The sequence below is a fragment of the Podarcis bocagei genome (genome assembly GCF_964188305.1).
Source record: "Podarcis bocagei genome assembly, chromosome: 4".
NCBI lineage: Eukaryota > Metazoa > Chordata > Lepidosauria > Squamata > Lacertidae > Podarcis > Podarcis bocagei.
Window position 1 is genome coordinate 104,273,896 of NC_138128.1, and position 22,218 is coordinate 104,296,113.

Genomic DNA, 22,218 nt, shown 5'->3' on the forward strand with positions numbered 1-22,218 from the left:
TGCTGTCTGCGGCTCCCCCTCCCCCATCCTTTCCAGTCCCGGGAAGGTTCTGGGGTGCCTCCCGTTGTTAGCGAAGAACGGCGTGACCCCCGTGGACACGTGCTTCGTGTTGTTGTAGGCAAACTCGGCGAGCGGCAGGTAATCCACCCACGTCGCAGGCTGTTGATTCGCATAACATCTCAGGTACTGCTGCATGATGGCATTGACCCGCTCCGCCTGCCCGTTGGTCTGCGGGTGTCTCGCCGACGCCAGGTTGATCTTGACGTTCAGGAAGCCCATCAGCTTCTGCCAGAAATTCGAGATGAACTGTCGCCCCCGGTCGGACAGAATAGACCGTGGCAGACCGTGAACCTTGAACACGTGGTCTATGAACAGTTTGGCGGTTTGCTCCGCCGTGGCCACCTTGGCACACGGAATGAAATGTGCCATCTTGGAGAACAAGTCCACCACCACCAGCACGGCCGTCTTGCCCCTCGAGCTGGGCAGATCCGTGACAAAGTCCAGGGCCACCCTCTCCCATGGTTCGACCGGAGTTTGCAGCGGTTCCAACAGTCCGGCCGGTGGATTGTGCACCGGTTTGGCCCTCTGGCAGGTGTCACACCTCGCCACGTAGTCCGCGACCTCCCCTCTCATTCCGGGCCACCAGAAGTCCCTGGCGACTAATTCCACCGTCTTCTCCTTGCCAAAGTGCCCGGCAGTGGGCGCGTCGTGCAGCTGCTGCAGTACCTTGGCGCGAAATTCGTCTCCCGGCACGTAGATGGCTCCTTTACGGATGAGCAATCCATCTCGCAGCTGGAACTCGTCGGTCGCTGCCGTGCCCCTGTGCACCTCTGCCATCTTCGCTTGCGCGAAGAAGTCATCCTGCAACGCTCGCCGCACCACCTCCAGGTCCACTGTTGCCGCAGCGCACGCCCACACTGTTGGTGCGAAGATGTGCATGGCGGCCGCTGGCTTGGCGTCCTCCAGATATTGTGGCTTACGAGAGAGAGCGTCCGCCATGATGTTGGTGTCCCCCGGGACATACTCTAATCGGAAGTTAAAGTTCGCAAAGAACTCAGCCCAACGTATCTGCCTTTGGTTCAGGAACTGTGCCGTGCGCCAGTGCTCCAGATTCTTGTGGTCCGTGCAGACCTGCACCGTGTGCTTGGCGCCGATCAGGAAGTGCCTCCATGCTTTGAATGCTGCATGAATGGCCAGCAACTCCCTGTCCCAGATGGTGTAGTTCTGTTCGGACTTGCTGAGCTTCCTGGAGTAAAACGCTCCCGGCCGCCAAACCCCCTGCGGGTCTTTCTGCAGCAGGACTGCTCCCACGGCTCTGTCCGAGGCGTCTGTCTCCACCCTCATCGGCCTGCTGGGGTCGACATGCAGCAGCTGCTCTTCCGACGCGAAGAGACGCTTGAGTGCCTGAAAGGACTGCTCCGCCTGCTCTGTCCAAACGAACTTCTTTTTTTTTTTTTTTTTTTGGAGCTAAGCGTGTCCGTGATGGCCGCTGTCTGCATAGCGAAGCCTTTGATAAACTTGCGATAAAAGTTCGCGAAGCCGACAAACCGTTGGACCTCCTTCCGGTTGCGTGGGCTCTTCCAGTCCAACACCGCTCGAACCTTGGCGCTGTCCATGGTGAGCCCCTTGTCAGACAACTTGTAGCCCAGAAAATCCACCTCCGTCACGTCGAATTGGCACTTCTCCTGCTTGGCGTAGAGCCTATGCTGCTGTAGCCTGCTTAGCACTTCTTTGACGTGTCTGTCATGCTCCTGCTGCGATTCCGAAAAGATCAGGATGTCATCTAAGAAACAGACGCACGTCTTGTAGAGGAGCCCCGCCAACACGTGATGCATGAACGCTTGAAAAACGTGGGAGCCATTTTGCAATCCAAAAGGCATAACTCTATATTCGTAGGTGCCCAGCGGCGTGAACATGGCTGTCTTCCACTCATCCCCTTCCCGCATGCGAATGAGGTTGTACGCCCCTCGCAGGTCTAACTTGGTGAACACGCTGCCCTTCCGTACCTTTGCGAGGAGGTCGTCGATTCGGGGCATGGGGAAGTCCGATGGCTTGGTCACACTGTTTAAGATGCGATAGTCCACCACAAGTCTTTTTTGGGGCGTGTCCCGCTTCTTAACAAAGAATACAGGACTGCCCCCCGCTGCCTTGGACTCCCGGATGAAACCGCGCTCCAAATTATGATCTATGAACTCTTTGAGTTCCTGCAGTTCATCCTCAGACATGGAATACAGCTTCCCTTTAGGCAGCGCCGCCCCCGGCAGCAGGTCAATTTTGCAGTCATATGGTCTGTGGGGGGGTAGCTTGTCTGCCTCCTTCTCGCAGAAAACCTCCAAAAATTCTGCGTACTTGTGGGGAATCGCTTGCAGCGTGCCTAGCAGCAGCTGTGTCTCCTCTTCCTCTCCTTCCTGCCGGGGGACGATGCAGTGTTCAGCACAAAAGGAAGAGCCGAAGGTCAGCTGCCTCTGGTACCAAGCCAGCGTTGGGCTGTGCTTGTCCAGCCAACTCATGCCCAATACAATGGGCGTGTCCGATAGTTGAGTGACATTGAAGCTGATGACTTCCTTGTGATTCCCAAGGCGCATCACCATTGGTGGCGTCTGCTTCACCACTTGCCCCCCTAGCAGCTCCCTGCCATCCACCGTGACCACCTACAGGGGCAGCGTGGCCGGCAGCAACTGTATAGCGTGCCGGTCTACAAAGACTTGCCCTATAAAGTCCGCATTGCTTCCCGAGTCAATGGTGAGCGGCACGTCCATGGTGATTCCATTGGGCAGCTGGAGCGATGCGGTGAGCCTCACTACTGGTTTGGGCGGGAGGGGGTCCATGGGCTGTGAAATCTCCGGGGACTTCTTCAATGACACGTCTGGCTGGGCCCCATTGCCTCTTCCTCCAGCCAGACATCATCTTTTCTCTGCTGTGGTCCTCCTTGTTGCGTTGCTGCAGTTACCATTGCTGAGGCTGCAGTGTGCTTGTGGAGCCTCCGGGGACACTCTTTCGCCATATGCCCTGGATCCTCGCAGATGTAACACTTCCTGTTCCCTCTAGGAGGCTTCGCTTTCACTGTTGTCGGTGCTAGGGCTCTGGCTGCTGATTGAGCCCTTGCACTTCCAACCTCCATAGGTTCCACTCCTCCTCCTGGCGGAGGCGTGGATTGCGCACGCGCTGCTTCTCTGGGAAGGAAGGAGGAGCCCCTGGCTGGTTCGCGCCCTCCACGCCCCTCGTCCCTGCTCCACGGACGTTCTTCCAGCCGCACCCCCACGGCTAGCGCCCTCTGAACGATCTCCTGCGTGGTCCGGGGTCTCTCCCCGTCGCAATTTCATCTTTAACAGAGCCGTACAATCCCTCCCAAAACAGGTCTCTTACAGGAGCCGAATCCCTGTCCCATTCCAGAGCACTGACCAAAGCGAAAAAGCGGGCATGGTACTGCCTTACGCTGGCCCTCCCTTGCTTCAGTCCATGTATCTGCTGCCGAGCAAGATCCACGTCAATGCTTGATAAGAAACACCCATCCATCGCTTTAATAAAGGCATCCGCATTTTGGAGCGCCGGATCCTTATCCCTCCACAAATTGCGCAGCCATGCTTTAGCTTCCCCATGCAAATGGGACATGATGAACCCCACTTTCTCTTGCTCACCTCTAAAGTCTTTTTTCAGCAGTTCCAGTGCGCACATTACATCTGCTCTAAAGTTGGGGTACTGCTGCAGGTTCCCATCGAAGTGAGAGACCAGACCGCCTGTTCGTCTCGCCAACCCAATTCCCTCCTGTCTGGGTGTCAGTTGCCCGTGCTTCGTAAGTATGTCTAACCTGACCTGGAGATCCCTGCAGGCGGCAGCTGCCTCCTCCTCTCTCTTCCTGGATGCGAGAGCCTCGGCATTCAGTTGTGACACTGCTTTTCTGAGTTCCTCTATCTGCTGCTCAGCCGTCATGTTGTCTGCCGTTCGTGAGCTAGCTAGTAGGCACCTGCTTCTCTCCTCTCCTCGAGGCTGTAGATGCCCACAATTTTAGGGACGGAGCTTACTGTCAGAGCTGCTTCAAGATCCTAGCTCACAGAGGATCACGCTAGCCAGCGGTCATTAAGTAAAAGTCTTTATTGAGTTACAGTTTCCATTCCCAAGCTGCTGCGTGCAACTCTACATCTAATGGCTAGATCGGTGAAGCTCCGTCTGAGTCTCCGACCCTTGTGCACCAACTTAATATCCTAGCCCTGCTCCACCTTTTCCGCCTGACTGCTCTCCTCTGGGTCCCTCTGCCCCCCGGGGTCTCTTCCTTCCGGGATTCTTCTGACGCCGACCCCCCGGAACTCCCTGTCTCCTTGCGCCGGGCTTTAGGACCTGGCTCCCTTTCCTGGCTGCCTACTGCGTCACTTTCCTGTGCATTTGAACTTGGCGCGCGCGCCCAACCTTCCACTTTCCGTCTGACCGTTTCTTCGCTCCCCAATGGAGGTGTGGCCACTCCTGACTCGTGCCCTCCCCCCTGTTGCGAGCTGCCAGCGCTTGATCTCTGGCGCTCCTCCTCTTCCCTGCTCTCTTGCTGTGACGCTGGTCCCGATTTTCAACTGCTCTCCTCTGAGTCCCCTCTGGCTCTATCTTCCTGGGGTGTCCCCCTAGGCTCCCCCCTTGCCCTGACCACTGGTGCTCCTTTCTTTGAATCTTCTGATTCACTGGAAAGACTCGGAGATCTCGGGTCGTCGTCATCACTCATCTTTTCTTCTGCCTCCTCCCCCTCGCTCTCTGTTTCCTCCCTTGCCCTTACCTCTGCTCCTGAACCCCTGACAGGCGCACACCCAAATAACACCATGCGAATTGAAAAAAGCCCAATCAAAGCTTATTCGTCTTCTTTCTAAGCATATGGAAGCGAAAAGATGGTGTGGTCTGATTGCACACACTTTGCGATTTCTGTGTCAATGTGCATTAGGAGCTAAGAACACGACATGAAGTAAGCGCAATTCAAGATTATTCTTTCTATGTAGCTCGCACCCAAAACAACCTGTCTGGCTTTGTTTAGGGTTCTTACACCTTACTTTGCTATGTGAGTGAATGAACACCGAAAGGGCAATTCAAGCTTATTCGTCTGTCAGGGGTTCAGAAGCAGAGACGCAGAGAAGGGAGGAGACAGAGAGCGAGGGGGAGGAATACGAAGGAAAGATGAGTTGGGATGACGAACCGAGATCGCCGAGCTTATCCAGTGAGTCCGAGGATTCCCAGAAGGGAGCGCCAGCGGTCAAAGCAAGGGGGGAAAGCAGGGGGACACCCCAGGAAGAAGGGTCCAGAGAGGAATCAGAGAGCAGCAGTTGGAGATCGGGACCCACGTACCCAGCCGGGAGCAGCGGGGAGAAAGGGGACCAGATATCGGGTTCCGGAGGCTTTCAGAAGGAGGGAGGGCATGAGTCAGGAGTAGTCACGCCCACCTCGGGGAGCGACGAAACGATCAAGAGGAAGGTGGAGAGTTGGGCGCGCGCGCCAAGTTCAAATGTAGCGGAAGCTGGCGCAGTAAGCAGCCCAGAGAGTGAACCAGGTCCCAAAGCCCGCCGCAAGGAGGCGGAAGGGTCAGGGGGGTCCGCGTCAGAAGAGAGTAGGAAAAAGGAGACCCCGGGGGGCAGAAGGACCCAGAGACGGAGGGAAAGGCGCAGGAGGTGGAGCAAGGCTAGGGTATTAAGCTGGTGTGCTAGAGGCGGAGACTCAGACGGGTCTTCGCCGGTCTGACCTAGAAGAAGTAGGGCTGCATATTGCAGCTTGGAAATGGAAGCTGTAATCCAATAAAGACTCTTTTAACCTGAACGCTGGCTAACGTGGTCCTATGTGAGCTGGGACTGAGTGGCAGCCCTGACAGTAAGACCCGTCCCTTTTAAGCTTCGGACACCTGATACCTCGCAGCAGAGGCAGAAGCAGCTAGAGGAGGAAATTGGTGTTTGGGAGCGAGCTCACAACGGTTGGCAGAGATGACGGAAGCAGAGAAAATTTCAGCGCTGCAACAGGCAGTGACCCAATTGAACGCGGAGGTACAGGCATCCAAGAAAAGGGAGGAGGATGCGGCAGCCGCCTACAGAGATCTCCACGCCAGGTTTGAAGCATTGGGTAAGCATGGGCAGCCAGGACCCAGACCGGAGGGGGTTGGGTTGGCACGGAGAGCAGGAGGGCTTGTGGCTCACTTCGATGGGAATTTACAACAGTACCCCAATTTTCGAGCAGACGTAATGTGCGCACTGCAACTGCTGGCGAAAGACTTTAGGGATGAGGAAGAGAAAGTGGGGTTTATACTATCCCATTTGCATGGGGATGCTAAAGCGTGGCTACGCAATTTGTGGAGGGATAAAGATCCGGCACTTCAGAATGCAGATGCCTTTATCAAAGCGATGGATGCGTGCTTTTTATCTACCATTGACGTGGATCTTGCCCGACGGGAGATTCATGGACTGAAACAAGGGAGGGCGAGCGTACGGCAGTACCACGCCCGCTTTTTTGCGCTGGTCAGTGCCTTGGAATGGGACCGGGATTCGCCCCCAGTCAGAGACCTATTCTGGGAGGGTCTGAGCAGTGCTGTTAAAGACGAAATTGCGAGGGGGGAGAGGCCCCGGAGCACGCAGGAGGTGGTCCAAAGGGCGCTGACTGTGGGGGTGAGGCTGGAAGAACGTCCATGGTGCAGAGACGAAGGACGTGGAGGGCGCGAAGCAGCGAGAAGTTTCTCTTTCGTTCCCAGGGAAGCTGCGCGTGCGCAATCCACACCTCCGCCAGGAGGGGGAGTGGAACCTATGGAGGTGGGAGGCGCCAGGGCTCAGTCAGCTACCAGAGCCCCTGCACCGGCGGCAGTCAAGACTAAACCTCCTAGAGGGACCCGGAAGTGTTATATATGCGACAGCTCTCAACACTTGGCGAAAGAGTGTCCCCAGAGGAGCTCCAAGCACACTGCAGCCTCCGCAACGGTGAAAGCGGCCACGCAACACAGCGAACCCCAGCAGGGAAACGACGATGTCTGGCTGGAGACAGAGGCACTGGGGCCCAGCCAGACGCATCACTGAAGCAGTCCCCAGCGATCTTGCAACCCACGGACCCCCTCCCACCCAAACCAGTAGTGCAGCTCACAGCATCTCTCCAGCTACCCGAAGGCGTCACTATCGAAGTGCCGCTTTCTGTGGATTCTGGAAGCAACGCAGACTTTATAGCGCAGGATTTTGTGGAGCAGCACGCTATACAGCTATTACCTGCCACTCTGCCCCTGCAAGTCGTCACAGTGGATGGCAGAGAGTTGCTGGGGGGGCAGGTGGTGAAGCAGACGCCGCCAATGGTGATGCGCCTTGGTAACCACAGGGAAGTCATCAGTTTTAATGTCACCCGACTGTCGGACACACCCATTGTGTTGGGCATGAGTTGGCTGGACAGGCACAGTCCGACACTGGCTTGGTACCAGCGACAGCTGATCTTCGGCTCCTCTTACTGCGCAGAACACTGCATCCTGCCCAGACAGGAGGGAGAGGAGGAGGAATCACAACTGCAGTTGGGAACGTTGCAGGCAGTCCCCCACAAATATGCAGACTTTCTGGAGGTCTTCTGCGAGAAGGAGGCAGACAAGCTACCACCGCACAGGCAATATGACTGCAAGATTGATCTCCTACCAGGGGCGACGCTACCGAAAGGGAAGCTGTATTCCATGTCTGAGGACGAACTACAGGAACTCAAACAGTTCATAGATCACAATTTGGAGCGCGGTTTCATCCGGGAGTCCAGGGCAGTAGGGGGCAGTCCTGTTTTCTTCGTGAAGAAGAAGGACACGCCCCAAAAAAGACTGGTGGTGGATTTTCGCCTCTTGAACAAGATGACCAAGCCCTCTGATTTCCCCATGGCCAGGATTGACGACCTACTGGCGACGGTGCGCAAGGGACGCGTGTTCACCAAGTTGGACCTGCGAGGGGCGTACAATCTCATCCGCATGAGGGAGGGCGATGAGTGGAAGACAGCCATGTTCACGCCTCTGGGCACCTACGAATACAGAGTGATGCCGTTTGGATTGCAAAACGGTTCTCACTGTTTTCAAGCTTTCATGCATCATGTGTTGGCGGGACTCCTCTACAAGAAGTGCGTCTGCTTTCTGGATGACATCCTGATATTCTCCGAGTCGCAGCAAGCGCATGACCAAGACGTTCGGGAGGTGCTGGAGAGGTTGCAGCAGCATAGACTGTACGCCAAACTGGAGAAGTGCCAGTTCGACACGAAGGAGGTGGATTTCTTGGGTTACAAGTTGTCGGACAAGGGGCTAGCCATGGACAGCGCCAAGGTTCGCGCGGTGTTGGATTGGAAGAGCCCGCGCAACCGGAAGGAGGTCCAGCGGTTTGTCGGCTTCGCCAACTTCTATCGCAAGTTTATCAAGGGGTTCGCGATGCAGACGGCGGCTATTACGGACACGCTAAGCTCCAAGAAAAAGAAATTCATCCGGACGGAGCAGGCGGAGCAGTCCTTTCAGGCACTCAAGCATCTCTTCGCATCGGAAGAGCAACTGCTGCATATCGACCCCAGCAGACCGATGCGGGTAGAGACAGACGCGTCCGATAGAGCAGTGGGAGCTGTCCTGCTGCAGAGGGACCCACAGGGGGTCTGGAGACTGGGAGCGTTCTACTCCAGAAAGCTCAGCAAGTTGGAGCAGAACTACACCATCTGGGACAGGAAGTTGCTTGCCATTCATGCAGCTTTCAAGGCGTGGAGACACTTCCTGATCGGCGCCAAGCACACGGTGCAGGTCTGCACGGACCACAAGAATCTGGAGCACTGGCGCACGGCGAAGTTCCTGAACCAGAGGCAGATACGTTGGGCGGAGTTCTTTGCTGACTTCGATTTCCGAATAGAGTACGTCCCAGGCGACACCAACATCATGGCGGATGCACTGTCCCGAAAACCGCAATACCTCGAAGAGGCGACGCCAGCGGCAGCCATGCACATCTTCGCGCCAACAGCGTGGGCGTGCGCTTCAGCCACAGTAGACCTGGATGCGGTGCGGCGGGCGTTGCAGGACGACTCATTCGCGCAGGCGAAGATGGCCGAGGTGCACAAGGGCACGGCGAAGAGCGGCGAGTTCCAGATACGAGACGGCATGCTCTTACGTAAAGGGGCCATCTACGTGCCGGGAGATGAACTTCGCGCCAAGGTACTGCAGCAGTTGCACGACGCACCCACGGCCGGGCACTTTGGCACAGAAAAAACGGTGGAATTAGTCGCAAGGGACTTTTGGTGGCCCAGACTGAGAGGGGAAGTCGCGGACTACGTCGCGAGGTGCGACACCTGCCAGAGGGCCAAACCGGTGCACAAACCACCGGCGGGACTGCTGGAACCGCTGCAAACGCCGTTTGAACCGTGGGAGAGGGTGGCCCTGGACTTTGTCACGGATCTACCCAGCTCGAGAGGCAAGACAGCTGTACTAGTGGTGGTGGACTTGTTCACCAAGATGGCACATTTCATACCGTGTGCGAAGGTGGCCACGGCAGAACAAACAGCCAAACTGTTCATAGATCACGTGTTCAAAGTGCACGGGCTGCCGCGGTCTATACTGTCCGACCGCGGCCGCCAGTTCATCTCGAATTTCTGGCAGAAGCTGATGGGCTTCCTGAACGTCAAGATCAACCTGACATCAGCGAGACACCCGCAGACCAACGGGCAAGCGGAGAGGGTCAATGCCATCATGCAGCAGTACCTGAGATGCTATGCCAATCAACAGCCTGCGACGTGGGTGGATTACCTGCCGCTCGCCGAGTTCGCCTACAACAACACGAAGCACGTGTCCACAGGGGTGACGCCGTTCTTCGCCAACAATGGGAGGAATCCCAGAACCTTCCCGGGACTGGACAGAGTGGGGGAAGGGGAACCGCAGACGGCGGACGCTTTCGCGTCTGAGTTGCAGGAGGTCCACGATCAACTCCGACGGCAGCTGGAGCTAGCGAAGCACGCATACAAGGTGCAAGCGGACAAGCACAGGCGGGTTGGCGAAGAGATCCGAGTGGGAGACTGGGTCTGGTTGGCAGCCCACGCAGTGCCAACCAGATCGTTAGCCAAAAAGAAGTTGGGGCACAAGCAACTCGGTCCATACCAAGTCGAAGCGCAGATCAACCCAGTAGCTTTCAGGCTGGTGCTCCCGGAGGGTTCCAGGATGCACCCGGTGTTCCACAGGTCGGTGCTCACTCCCTACAGGACACCTCACAGGTTCCAGGAACCAGGAACAGCACCGAGTCCGTCTCAGGAGCGGTCGGAGGCGGGAAGATTGCCACAGCAGGACCCCATCAACGAAGTCACGGAGATTTTGGACTCCAGATGGGGGGAAGACGGAGTGGAATACCTCCTAGCCAGAGAGGGCACCCGGGCTAGTGCTAATAGCTGGGTGCCAGACTACGCTTTGGAGGAACCCCTGCTCAAGGACGAGTTTCATGCCCTTTTCCCACACAGACCCATGCCAGCAGGCTTCTTCGACGACTGGTTGTTCACGCCCACACTTTCCTCCAGCACGTTCCATGGCTTCGACTCGGACGGGGAGCCCGCACAGCGCACACATTCCCCAGAGGGGTCACCGGAGGGTTCGGCGTCCGACACTACGTATTGGTGGGACGATCGGCCAGAGGAGCAGTGGCGCCGGAGGTGGCTGGAGATGCCAGGTCAAGCGACCGACGCAGAGACTGACATGGACGTGTGCGGGGAGGATCTCGGTTTCGAGCACGGCGGCACTGAAATGGAGGCGGTGCAGCTCAACGTTGACGAACGCGAGGAGGAAGACTCGGAGGTCTTCAGTTGGCGGCCAGCAACGAGGAGCGAACTGTATCCGGCATTCACTCCTGTGATGATGGAGCACCCTGCAACCACCATTGAAAGTGGGGAGGGGGGAAGGGGGGGCTTCGAGGGGGGGATGGATGTCAGGGGTTCAGAAGCAGAGACGCAGAGAAGGGAGGAGACAGAGAGCGAGGGGGAGGAATACGAAGGAAAGATGAGTGGGGATGACGAACCGAGATCGCCGAGCTTATCCAGTGAGTCCGAGGATTCCCAGAAGGGAGCGCCAGCGGTCAGAGCAAGGGGGGAAAGCAGGGGGACACCCCAGGAAGAAGGGTCCAGAGAGGAATCAGAGAGCAGCAGTTGGAGATCGGGACCCACGTACCCAGCCGGGAGCAGCGGGGAGAAAGGGGACCAGATATCGGGTTCCGGAGGCTTTCAGAAGGAGGGAGGGCATGAGTCAGGAGTAGTCACGCCCACCTCGGGGAGCGACGAAACGATCAAGAGGAAGGTGGAGAGTTGGGCGCGCGCGCCAAGTTCAAATGTAGCGGAAGCTGGCGCAGTAAGCAGCCCAGAGAGTGAACCAGGTCCCAAAGCCCGCCGCAAGGAGGCGGAAGGGTCAGGGGGGTCCGCGTCAGAAGAGAGTAGGAAAAAGGAGACCCCGGGGGGCAGAAGGACCCAGAGACGGAGGGAAAGGCGCAGGAGGTGGAGCAAGGCTAGGGTATTAAGCTGGTGTGCTAGAGGCGGAGACTCAGACGGGTCTTCGCCGGTCTGACCTAGAAGAAGTAGGGCTGCATATTGCAGCTTGGAAATGGAAGCTGTAATCCAATAAAGACTCTTTTAACCTGAACGCTGGCTAACGTGGTCCTATGTGAGCTGGGACTGAGTGGCAGCCCTGACATCGTCCTTTTTTATTGAGATGTTACCATATGTTTACATATGCTTGATTTGGGCTGGTAACAAACATGTCTGCGATTTTTGGGTGAATGTGCATTCTAACCCCAAAAACACCAACTTGAAATAGGCCCAATCAGAGCTTTATTAACTTCTTTTTATGTAGATGGAACCCAAATCACCTTTTTGCTTTGGTTTTGGTGTGATTCTGGCGCACACCCAAATAACACCATGCGAATTGAAAAAAGCCCAATCAAAGCTTATTCGTCTGCTTTCTACCCAAAGCAACCTGTTAGGCTTTGTTTAGGCTTCTTACACTTTACTTTGCTATGTGGGTGAATGAACACCATAAGGGCAATCGAAGCTTATTCGTCCTTTTTCTATTGAGATTTTACCATATGTTTACTTATGCTTGATTTGGGCTGGTAACAAACAGGTCACTCAGCGATTTTTGGTTAAATGTGCATTCTAACCCCCAAAACACCATCTTGAAATAAGCCCAATCAGAGCTTTATTATCTTCTTTTTATGTAGATGGAACGCAAAACACCTTTTTGCTTTGGTTTTGGTATGATTCTGGCGCACACCCAAATAACACCATGCGAATTGAAAAAAGCCCAATCAAAGCTTATTCGTCTGCTTTCTATGCATATGGAGGCGAAAAGATAACCATTGCACACACTTTGCGATTTCTGTGTCAATGTGCATTAACAGCAAAGAACACGACATGAAGTAAGTGCAATCCAAGATTATTCTTTCTATGTAGCTCCCCCACAAAAACAACCTTTTTGGCTTTGTTTAGGGTTCTTACGATTTACTTTGCTATGTGGGTGAATGAACACCGAAAGGGTAATCGAAGCTTATTCGTCCTTTTCTATTGAGATGTTACCATATGTTTACTTATGTTTGATTTGCGCTGGTAACAAACATGTCACTCAGCGATTTTTGGTTAAATGTGCATTCTAACCCCAAAAACACCAACTTGAAATAAGCCGAATCAGAGCTTTATTATCGTCTATTTATGTAGATGGAACCCAAATCACTTTTTTGCTTTGGTTTTGGTGTGATTCTGGCGCACACCCAAATAACACCATGCGAATTGAAAAAGCCCAATCAAAGCTTATTCGTCTTCTTTCTAAGCATATGGAAGCGAAAAGATGGTGTTGTTTTATTTTGGTCTCATTTCACACACTTTGCGATTTCTGTGTCAGTGTGCATTAGGAGCTAAGAACACGACATGAAGTAAGCGCAATTCAAGATTATTCTTTCTATGTAGCTCGCACCCAAAACAACCTGTCTGGCTTTGTTTAGGGTTCTTACACCTTACTTTGCTATGTGAGTGAATGAACACCGGAAGGGCAATTCAAGCTTATTCATCCTTTTTTATTGAGATGCTACCATATGTTTACATATGCTTGATTTGGGCTGGTAACAAACATGTCTGCGATTTTTGGGTGAATGTGCATTCTAACCCCAAAAACACCAACTTGAAATAGGCCCAATCAGAGCTTTATTATCTTCTTTTTATGTAGATGGAACCCAAAACACCTTTTTGCTTTGGTTTTGGTGTGATTCTGGCGCACACCCAAATAACACCATGCGAATTGAAAAAAGCCAAATCAATGCTTATTCGTCTGCTTTCTACGCATATGGAAGCGAAAAGATGGTGTCAGAGCTGCTTGAAGATCCTAGCTCACAGAGGATCACGCTAGCCAGCGGTCATTAAGTAAAAGTCTTTATTGAGTTACAGTTTCCATTCCCAAGCTGCTGCGTGCAACTCTACGTCTAATGGCTAGATCGGCGAAGCTCCGTCTGAGTCTCCGCCCCTTGTGCACCAACTTAATATCCTAGCCCTGCTCCACCTTTTCCGCCTGACTGCTCTCCTCTGGGTCCCTCTGCCCCCCGGGGTCTCTTCCTTCCGGGATTCTTCTGACGCCGACCCCCCGGAACTCCCTGTCTCCTTGCGCCGGGCTTTAGGACCTGGCTCCCTTTCCTGGCTGCCTACTGCGTCACTTTCCTGTGCATTTGAACTTGGCGCGCGCGCCCAACCTTCCACTTTCCGTCTGACCATTTCTTCGCTCCCCGATGGAGGTGTGGCCACTCCTGACTCGTGCCCTCCCCCCTGTTGCGAGCTGCCAGCGCTTGATCTCTGGCGCTCTTCCTCTTCCCTGCTCTCTGGCTGTGACGCTGGTCCCGATTTCCAACTGCTCTCCTCGGAGTCCCCTCTGGCCCTATCGCCCTGGGGTGTCCCCCTAGGCTCCCCCCTTGCCCTGACCACTGGTGCTCCTTTCTGTGAATCTTCTGATTCACTGGAAAGACTCGGAGATCTCGGGTCGTCGTCATCACTCATCTTTTCTTCTGCCTCCTCCCCCTCGCTCTCTGTTTCCTCCCTTGCCCTTGCCTCTGCTCCTGAACCCCTGACATCCATCCCCCCCTCGAAGCCCCCCGTTCCCCCCTCCCCTCCTTCCGGTGCGGGAACTGGGTGCTGCTGTGTCAGAGGGACGAACGTCGGATACAGTTCGCTTCCCGTGGCGGGCCTCCATCTGAAGTCTCCCGGTTCTGCCTCCCTGCTCTCGTCGACGACGGTCACCTCCGCTTCCATCTCTGTGCCGCTGTGCTCGAAACCAGGGTCGTCCCCGAAAACGTCCATGTCCGTCTCTCCCTCACTTCCTCCTGGCGGCGTTGCTCGTCCTGGACCTTCCAGCCACTTCTTGCGCCACTGCTCCTCTGGTCTATCGTCCCACCAATACGAGGGTTCTGAGGCAGATCCCGAGGGTGACCCCTCCGGGGAACGGGCGTCTCGTATCGGGTCCTCGTCCGAGTCGAACCCTCGTAACGTGCTGGCAGAAAGCGTTGGCGTGAAAAGCCAGTCGTCGAAAAAGTCTGCTGGCATTGGTCTATGTGGGAAAAGGGCATGAAACTCGTCTTTGAGCAGAGGTTCGTCCAAGGCGTAGCCCGGCACCCAGCTGTTCGCACTGGCCGGGGTGCCCTCCTTGGCGAGAAGGTATTCTACCCCTTCTTCCCCCCATCTGGAGTCCAAAATCTCCGTGACTTCGTTGATGCGTTCCTTCTGTGCCACTCCCGCGTGCCCGGTTCCTTCTCTGAGCGGACTCGGTGCCGTTCCGGGTTCCTGAAACCTGTGCGGTGCCTTGTAGGGCGTGAGCACCGATCTGTGGAACACCGGATGCATTCTGGAACCCTCCGGAAGCGCCAGCCTGAAAGCCACCGGGTTGACCTGCTCTTCGACTTGGTAGGGCCCCAGTTGCTTATGCCCCAGCTTCTTCTTGGCCAACGACTTGGCCGGCACTGCGTGGGCTGCTAACCAGACCCAGTCTCCCACATGGATCTCTTCGCCAACCCTTCTGTGTTTGTCCGCTTGCACCTTGTATGCATGTTTGGCCAGCTCCAGGTGTCGCCGCAGCTGATCGTGGACCTCCTGCAACTCCGACGCGAACGCATCTGCTGTCTGCGGCTCCCCCTCCCCCATCCTTTCCAGTCCCAGGAAGGTTCTGGGGTGCCTCCCGTTGTTAGCGAAGAACGGCGTGACCCCCGTGGACACGTGCTTCGTGTTGTTGTAGGCAAACTCGGCGAGCGGCAGGTAATCCACCCACGTCGCAGGCTGTTGATTTGCATAACATCTCAGGTACTGCTGCATGATGGCATTGACCCGCTCCGCCTGCCCGTTGGTCTGCGGGTGTCTCGCCGACGCCAGGTTGATCTTGACGTTCAGGAAGCCCATCAGCTTCTGCCAGAAATTCGAGATGAACTGTCGCCCCCGGTCGGACAGAATAGACCGTGGCAGACCGTGAACCTTGAACACGTGGTCTATGAACAGTTTGGCGGTTTGCTCCGCCGTGGCCACCTTGGCACACGGAATGAAATGTGCCATCTTGGAGAACAAGTCCACCACCACCAGCACTGCCGTCTTGCCTCTCGAGCTGGGCAGATCTGTGACAAAGTCCAGAGCCACCCTCTCCCAAGGTTCGACCGGAGTTTGCAGCGGTTCCAACAGTCCGGCCGGCGGTCTGTGCACTGGCTTGGCCCTCTGGCAGGTGTCGCACCTCGCCATGTAGTCCGCGACCTCCCCTCTCATTCCAGGCCACCAGAAATCCCTGGCTACCAATTCCACCGTCTTCTCCTTGCCAAAGTGCCCGGCCGTGGGCGCGTCGTGCAGCTGCTGCAGCACCTTGGCGCGAAGGTCGTCTCCCGGCACGTAGATGGCCCCTTTACGGATGAGCAATCCATCTCGTAGCTGGAAACCGTCGGCCGCAGCCTTGCCCCTTTGCACCTCTGCCATCTTTGTTTGCGCGAAGGAGTCATCCTGCAACGCTCGTCGCACCGCCTCCAGGTCCACGGTGGCCGCGGCGCACGCCCACACTGTTGGTGCGAAAATGTGCATGGCGGCCGCTGGCGTTGCGTCCTCCAGATACTGTGGCTTACGGGAGAGGGCGTCCGCCATGATGTTAGTGTCCCCCGGGACATACTCTATGCGGAAGTCGAAGTTCGCAAAGAACTCAGCCCAACGTATCTGCCTCTGGTTTAGGAACTGTGCCGTGCGCCAGTGCTCCAGATTCTTGTGGTCCGTGCAAACCTGCACCGTGTGCTTGGCGCCGATCAGGAAGTGCCTCCACGCTTTGAACGCTGCATGAATGGCCAGCAACTCCCTGTCCCAGATGGTGTAGTTCTGCTCGGACTTGCTGAGCTTCCTGGAGTAAAACGCTCCCGGTCGCCACACCCCCTGCTGGTCCTTCTGCAGCAGGACCGCCCCCACGGCTCTGTCCGAGGCGTCTGTCTCCACCCTCATCGGCCTGCTGGGGTTGACATGAAGCAGCTGCTCTTCCGACGCGAAGAGACGCTTGAGCGCCTGAAAGGACTGCTCCGCCTGCTCTGTCCAAACGAACTTCTTTTTCTTGGAGCTAAGCGTGTCAGTGATGGCCGCTGCCCTCATGGCGAAGCCTTTGATAAACTTGCGATAGAAGTTCGCGAAGCCGACAAACCGTTGGACCTCCTTCCGGTTGCGTGGACTCTTCCAATCCAACACCGCTCGAACCTTGGCGCTGTCCATGGCGAGCCCCTTGTCAGACAGCTTGTAGCCCAGAAAGTCCACCTCCGTCACGTCAAATTGGCACTTCTCCAGCTTGGCGTAGAGCCTATGTTGCTTTAGCCTGCGCAGCACTTCCTTGACGTGCCCGTCATGCTCCTGCTGCAATTCCGAAAAGATCAGGATGTCATCTAAGAAACAGACGCACGTCTTGTAGAGAAGTCCCGCCAACACGTGATGCATGAAAGCTTGAAAAACGTGGGAGCCATTTTGCAATCCAAAAGGCATAACTCTGTATTCATAGGTCCCCAGTGGCGTGAACATGGCCGTCTTCCACTCATCTCCTTCCCGCATGTGAATGAGGTTGTACGCCCCTCGCAGGTCCAACTTGGTGAACACTTTTCCCTTCCGCACCTTCGCTAGGAGGTCGTCGATTCGGGGCATGGGGAAGTCCGATGGCTTGGTCCCACTGTTCAAAATGCGATAGTCCACGACCAGTCTTTTTTGGGGCGTGTCTCGCTTTTTAACAAAGAATACAGGACTGCCCCCCGCTGCCTTGGACTCTCGGATGAAACCGCGCTCCAAATTATGATCTATGAACTCCTTGAGTTCTTGCAGTTCGTCCTCTGACATGGAATACAGTTTCCCTTTAGGCAGCGCCGCCCCCGGCAGCAGGTCAATTTTGCAGTCATATGGTCTGTGAGGGGGTAGTCTGTCCGCCTCCTTTTCGCAGAAAACTTCCAAAAATTCTGCGTACTTGTGGGGAATCGCTTGCAGCGTGCCTAGCAGCAGCTGTGACTCCTCTTCCTCTCCTTCCTGCCGGGGCACGATGCAGTGTTCAGCACAAAAGGAAGAGCCGAAGATCAGCTGCCTCTGGTACCAAGCCAGCGTTGGGCTGTGCTTGTCCAGCCAACTCATTCCCAATACAATGGGCGTATCCGATAGTTGAGTGACATTGAAGCTGATGACTTCTCTGTGATTCCCAAGTCGCATCACCATCGGTGGCGTCTGCTTCACCACTTGCCCCCCTAGCAGCTCCCTGCCATCCACCGTGACAACCTGCAGGGGCAGTGTGGCCGGCAGCAACTGTATGGCGTGTTTGTCGACAAAGTCCTGCCCTATAAAGTCCGCGTTGCTGCCCGAGTCCACGGTGATTGGCACGTCCATGGTGATGCCATTGGGCAGCTGGAGCGATGCGGTGAGCCTCACTACTGGTTTGGGCGGGAGGGGGTTCACGGGCTGCAAAATCTCTGGGGACTGCGTCACTAACACGTCTGGCTGGGCCCCAGTGCCTCTTCCTCCAGCCAGACTGCGTCGTTTCCCTGCTGTGGTCCACCTTGCTGCGTCGCTGCAGTCACCATTGCTGAGGCTGCAGTGAGCTTGTGGGGCCTCTGGGGACACTCTTTCGCCATGTGCCCTGGCTCCTCACAGACGTAACACTTCCTGTTCCCTCTAGGAGGCTTCGCTTTCACTGCTGCCGGTGCTAGGGCTCTGGTTGCTGACTGAGCCCTTGCACCTCCCACCTCCATAGGTTCCGCTCCTCCTCCTGGTGGAGGCGTGGATTGCGCCCGCGCTGCGTCTCTGGGAAGGAAGGAGGGGCCCCTGGCTGGTTCGCGCCCTCCACGCCCTTCGTCCCTGCTCCACGGACGTTCTTCCAGCCGCACCCCCACTGCCAGTGCCCTCTGAACGACCTCCTGGGTGGTCCGGGGTCGCTCCCCCCTCGCGATCTCATCTTTAATCGAGCTGTGCAGCCCCTCCCAAAAGAGGTCTCTCACAGGGGCCGAATCTCTGTCCCATTCCAGGGCACTGACCAAAGCGAAAAAGCGGGCATGATATTGCCTTACGCTGGCCCTTCCTTGCCTTAGTCCATGCACCTCCTTCCGGGCAAGATCCACGTCAATGCTTGATAAAAAAAACCCATCCATCGCTTTAATAAAGGCATCCGCATCTTCGAGCGCCGGATCCTTATCTCTCCATAGATTGCGCAGCCATGCTTTAGCATCCCCATGCAAATGGGACATGATGAATCCCACCTTCTCTTGCTCATCTCTAAAGTCTTTATTCAGCAGTTGCAGTGCGCACAGTACATCTGCTCTAAAGTTGGGATACTGTTGCAGGTTCCCATCGAAGTGAGAGACCAGACCGCCTGTACGTCTCGCCAACCCAATTCCCTCCTGTCTGGGTGTCTGCTTTGTAAGCACGTCTAACCTGACTTGGAGATCCCTGCAGGCGGCAGCTGCCTCCTCCTCTCTCTTCCGGGATGCGAGAGCCTCTGCATTCAGTTGTGACACTGCTCTTCTGAGTTCCTCTATCTGCTGCTCAGCCGTCATGTCGGCTGCCGTTCGTGAGATCGCTGGTAGGCACCTGCTTCTCTCCCCTCCTCGAGGCTGTAGATGCCCACCCTTGTGAGACGGAGCTTACTGTCAGAGCTGCTCGAAGATCCTAGCTCACAGAGGATCACGCTAGCCAGCGATCATTAAGTAAAAGTCTTTATTGAGTTACAGTTTCCATTTTCAAGCTGCTGCGTGCAACTCTACGTCTAGTAGCTAGATCGGCGAAGCTCCGTCTGATTCTCCGCCCCTTGTGCACCAACTTAATATCCTAGCCCTGCTCCACCTTTTCCGCCTGACTGTTCTCCTCTGGGTCCCTCTGCCCCCCGGGGTTTCTTCCTTCCGGGATTCTTCTGACGCTGACCCGGACCCTCCTGCCTCCTTGCGCCGGGCTTTAGGACCTGGCTCCCTTTCCGGGCTGCTTACTGCGCCGCCTTCCTCTGCATTTGAACTTGGCGCGCGCGCCCAACCTTCCACTTTCCGCTTAACCGTTTCTTCGCTCCCCGATGGAGGTGTGGCCACTCCTGACTCATGCCCTCCCTCCTGTGGTGAGCTGCCAGCGCTTGCCCCCTGGCTCCCTTCCTCCTCCCTGCTCCCTAGCGGTGACGCTGGTCCCGATTTCCAACTGCTCTCCTCTGAGTCCCCTCTGGCTCTATCTTCCTGGGGTGCCCCCCTAAACTCCCCCCTTGCCCTGGCCACTGGTGCTCCTTTCTGTGAATCCTCTGATTCACTGGAAAGACTCGGAGATCTCGGGTCGTCGTCATCACTCATCTTTTCTTCTGCCTCCTCCCCTTCGCTCTCTGTTTCCTCCCTTGCCCTTGCCTCTGCTCCTAAACCCCTGACACATATGTTTACTTATGTTTGATTTGCGCTGGTAACAAACATGTCACTCAGCGATTTTTGGTTAAATGTGCATTCTAACCCCAAAAACACCAACTTGAAATAAGCCGAATCAGAGCTTTATTATCGTCTATTTATGTAGATGGAACCCAAATCACTTTTTTGCTTTGGTTTTGGTGTGATTCTGGCGCACACCCAAATAACACCATGCGAATTGAAAAAGCCCAATCAAAGCTTATTCGTCTTCTTTCTAAGCATATGGAAGCGAAAAGATGGTGTTGTTTTATTTTGGTCTCATTTCACACACTTTGCGATTTCTGTGTCAATGTGCATTAGGAGCTAAGAACACGACATGAAGTAAGCGCAATTCAAGATTATTCTTTCTATGAAGCTCGCACCCAAAACAACCTGTCTGGCTTTGTTTAGCGTTCTTACACTTTACTTCGCTATGTGGGTGAAAGAACACCGAAAGGGCAATCGAAGCTTATTCGTCCTTTTTCTATTGAGATTTTACCATATGTTTACTTATGCTTGATTTGGGCTGGTAACAAACATGTCACTGCGATTTTTGGGTGAATGTGCATTCTAACCCCAAAAACACCAACTTGAATTATGCCCAATCAGAGCTTTATCATCTTCTTTGTATGTAGATGGAACCCAAAACACCTTTTTGCTTTGGTTTTGGTGTGATTCTGGCGCACACCCAAATAACACCATGCGAATTGAAAAACGCCAAATCAAAGCTTATTCGTCTGCTTTCTACGCATATGCAAGCGAAAAGATGGTGTGTTTTTTTGGTCTCATTGCACACACTTTTCGATTTCTGTGTCAATGTGCATTAAGAGCTAAGAACACGACATATAGTAAGCGCAATCCAAGATTATTCTTTCTATGTAGCTCGCACCCAAAACAACCTTTTCGGCTTTGTTTAGCGTTCTTACACTTTACTTCGCTATGTGGGTGAAAGAACTCCGAAAGGGCAATCGAAGCTTATTCCTCCTTTTTCTATTGAGATGTTACCATATGTTTACTTATGTTTGATTTGCGCTGGTAACAAACATGTCACTCAGCGATTTTTGGTTAAATGTGCATTCTAACCCCAAAAACACCAACTTGAAATAAGCCGAATCAGAGCTTTATTATCGTCTATTTATGTAGATGGAACCCAAATCACTTTTTTGCTTTGGTTTTGGTGTGATTCTGGCGCACACCCAAATAACACCATGCGAATTGAAAAAGCCCAATCAAAGCTTATTCGTCTTCTTTCTAAGCATATGGAAGCGAAAAGATGGTGTTGTTTTATTTTGGTCTCATTTCACACACTTTGCGATTTCTGTGTCAATGTGCATTAGGAGCTAAGAACACGACATGAAGTAAGCGCAATTCAAGATTATTCTTTCTATGTAGCTCGCACCCAAAACAACCTGTCTGGCTTTGTTTAGGGTTCTTACACCTTACTTTGCTATGTGAGTGAATGAACACCGGAAGGGCAATTCAAGCTTATTCATCCTTTTTTATTGAGATGCTACCATATGTTTACATATGCTTGATTTGGGCTGGTAACAAACATGTCTGCGATTTTTGGGTGAATGTGCATTCTAACCCCAAAAACACCAACTTGAAATAGGCCCAATCAGAGCTTTATTATCTTCTTTTTATGTAGATGGAACCCAAAACACCTTTTTGCTTTGGTTTTGGTGTGATTCTGGCGCACACCCAAATAACACCATGCGAATTGAAAAAAGCCAAATCAATGCTTATTCGTCTGCTTTCTACGCATATGGAAGCGAAAAGATGGTGTTGTGTTTTTTTGGTCTCATTGCACACACTTTTCGATTTCTGTCTCAATGTGCATTAAGAGCTAAGAACACGTCATGAAGTAAGCGCAATCCAAGATTATTCTTTCTATGTAGCTCGCACCCAAAACAACCTTTTCGGCTTTGTTTAGCGTTCTTACACTTTACTTCGCTATGTGGGTGAAAGAACACCGAAAGGGCAATCGAAGCTTATTCGTCCTTTTTCTATTGAGATTTTACCATATGTTTACTTATGCTTGATTTGGGCTGGTAACAAACATGTCACTGCGATTTTTGGGTGAATGTGCATTCTAACCCCAAAAACACCAACTTGAATTATGCCCAATCAGAGCTTTATCATCTTCTTTGTATGTAGATGGAACCCAAAACACCTTTTTGCTTTGGTTTTGGTGTGATTCTGGCGCACACCCAAATAACACCATGCGAATTGAAAAACGCCAAATCAAAGCTTATTTGTCTGCTTTCTACGCATATGGAAGCGAAAAGATGGTGTGTTTTTTTGGTCTCATTGCACACACTTTTCGATTTCTGTGTCAATGTACATTAAGAGCTAAGAA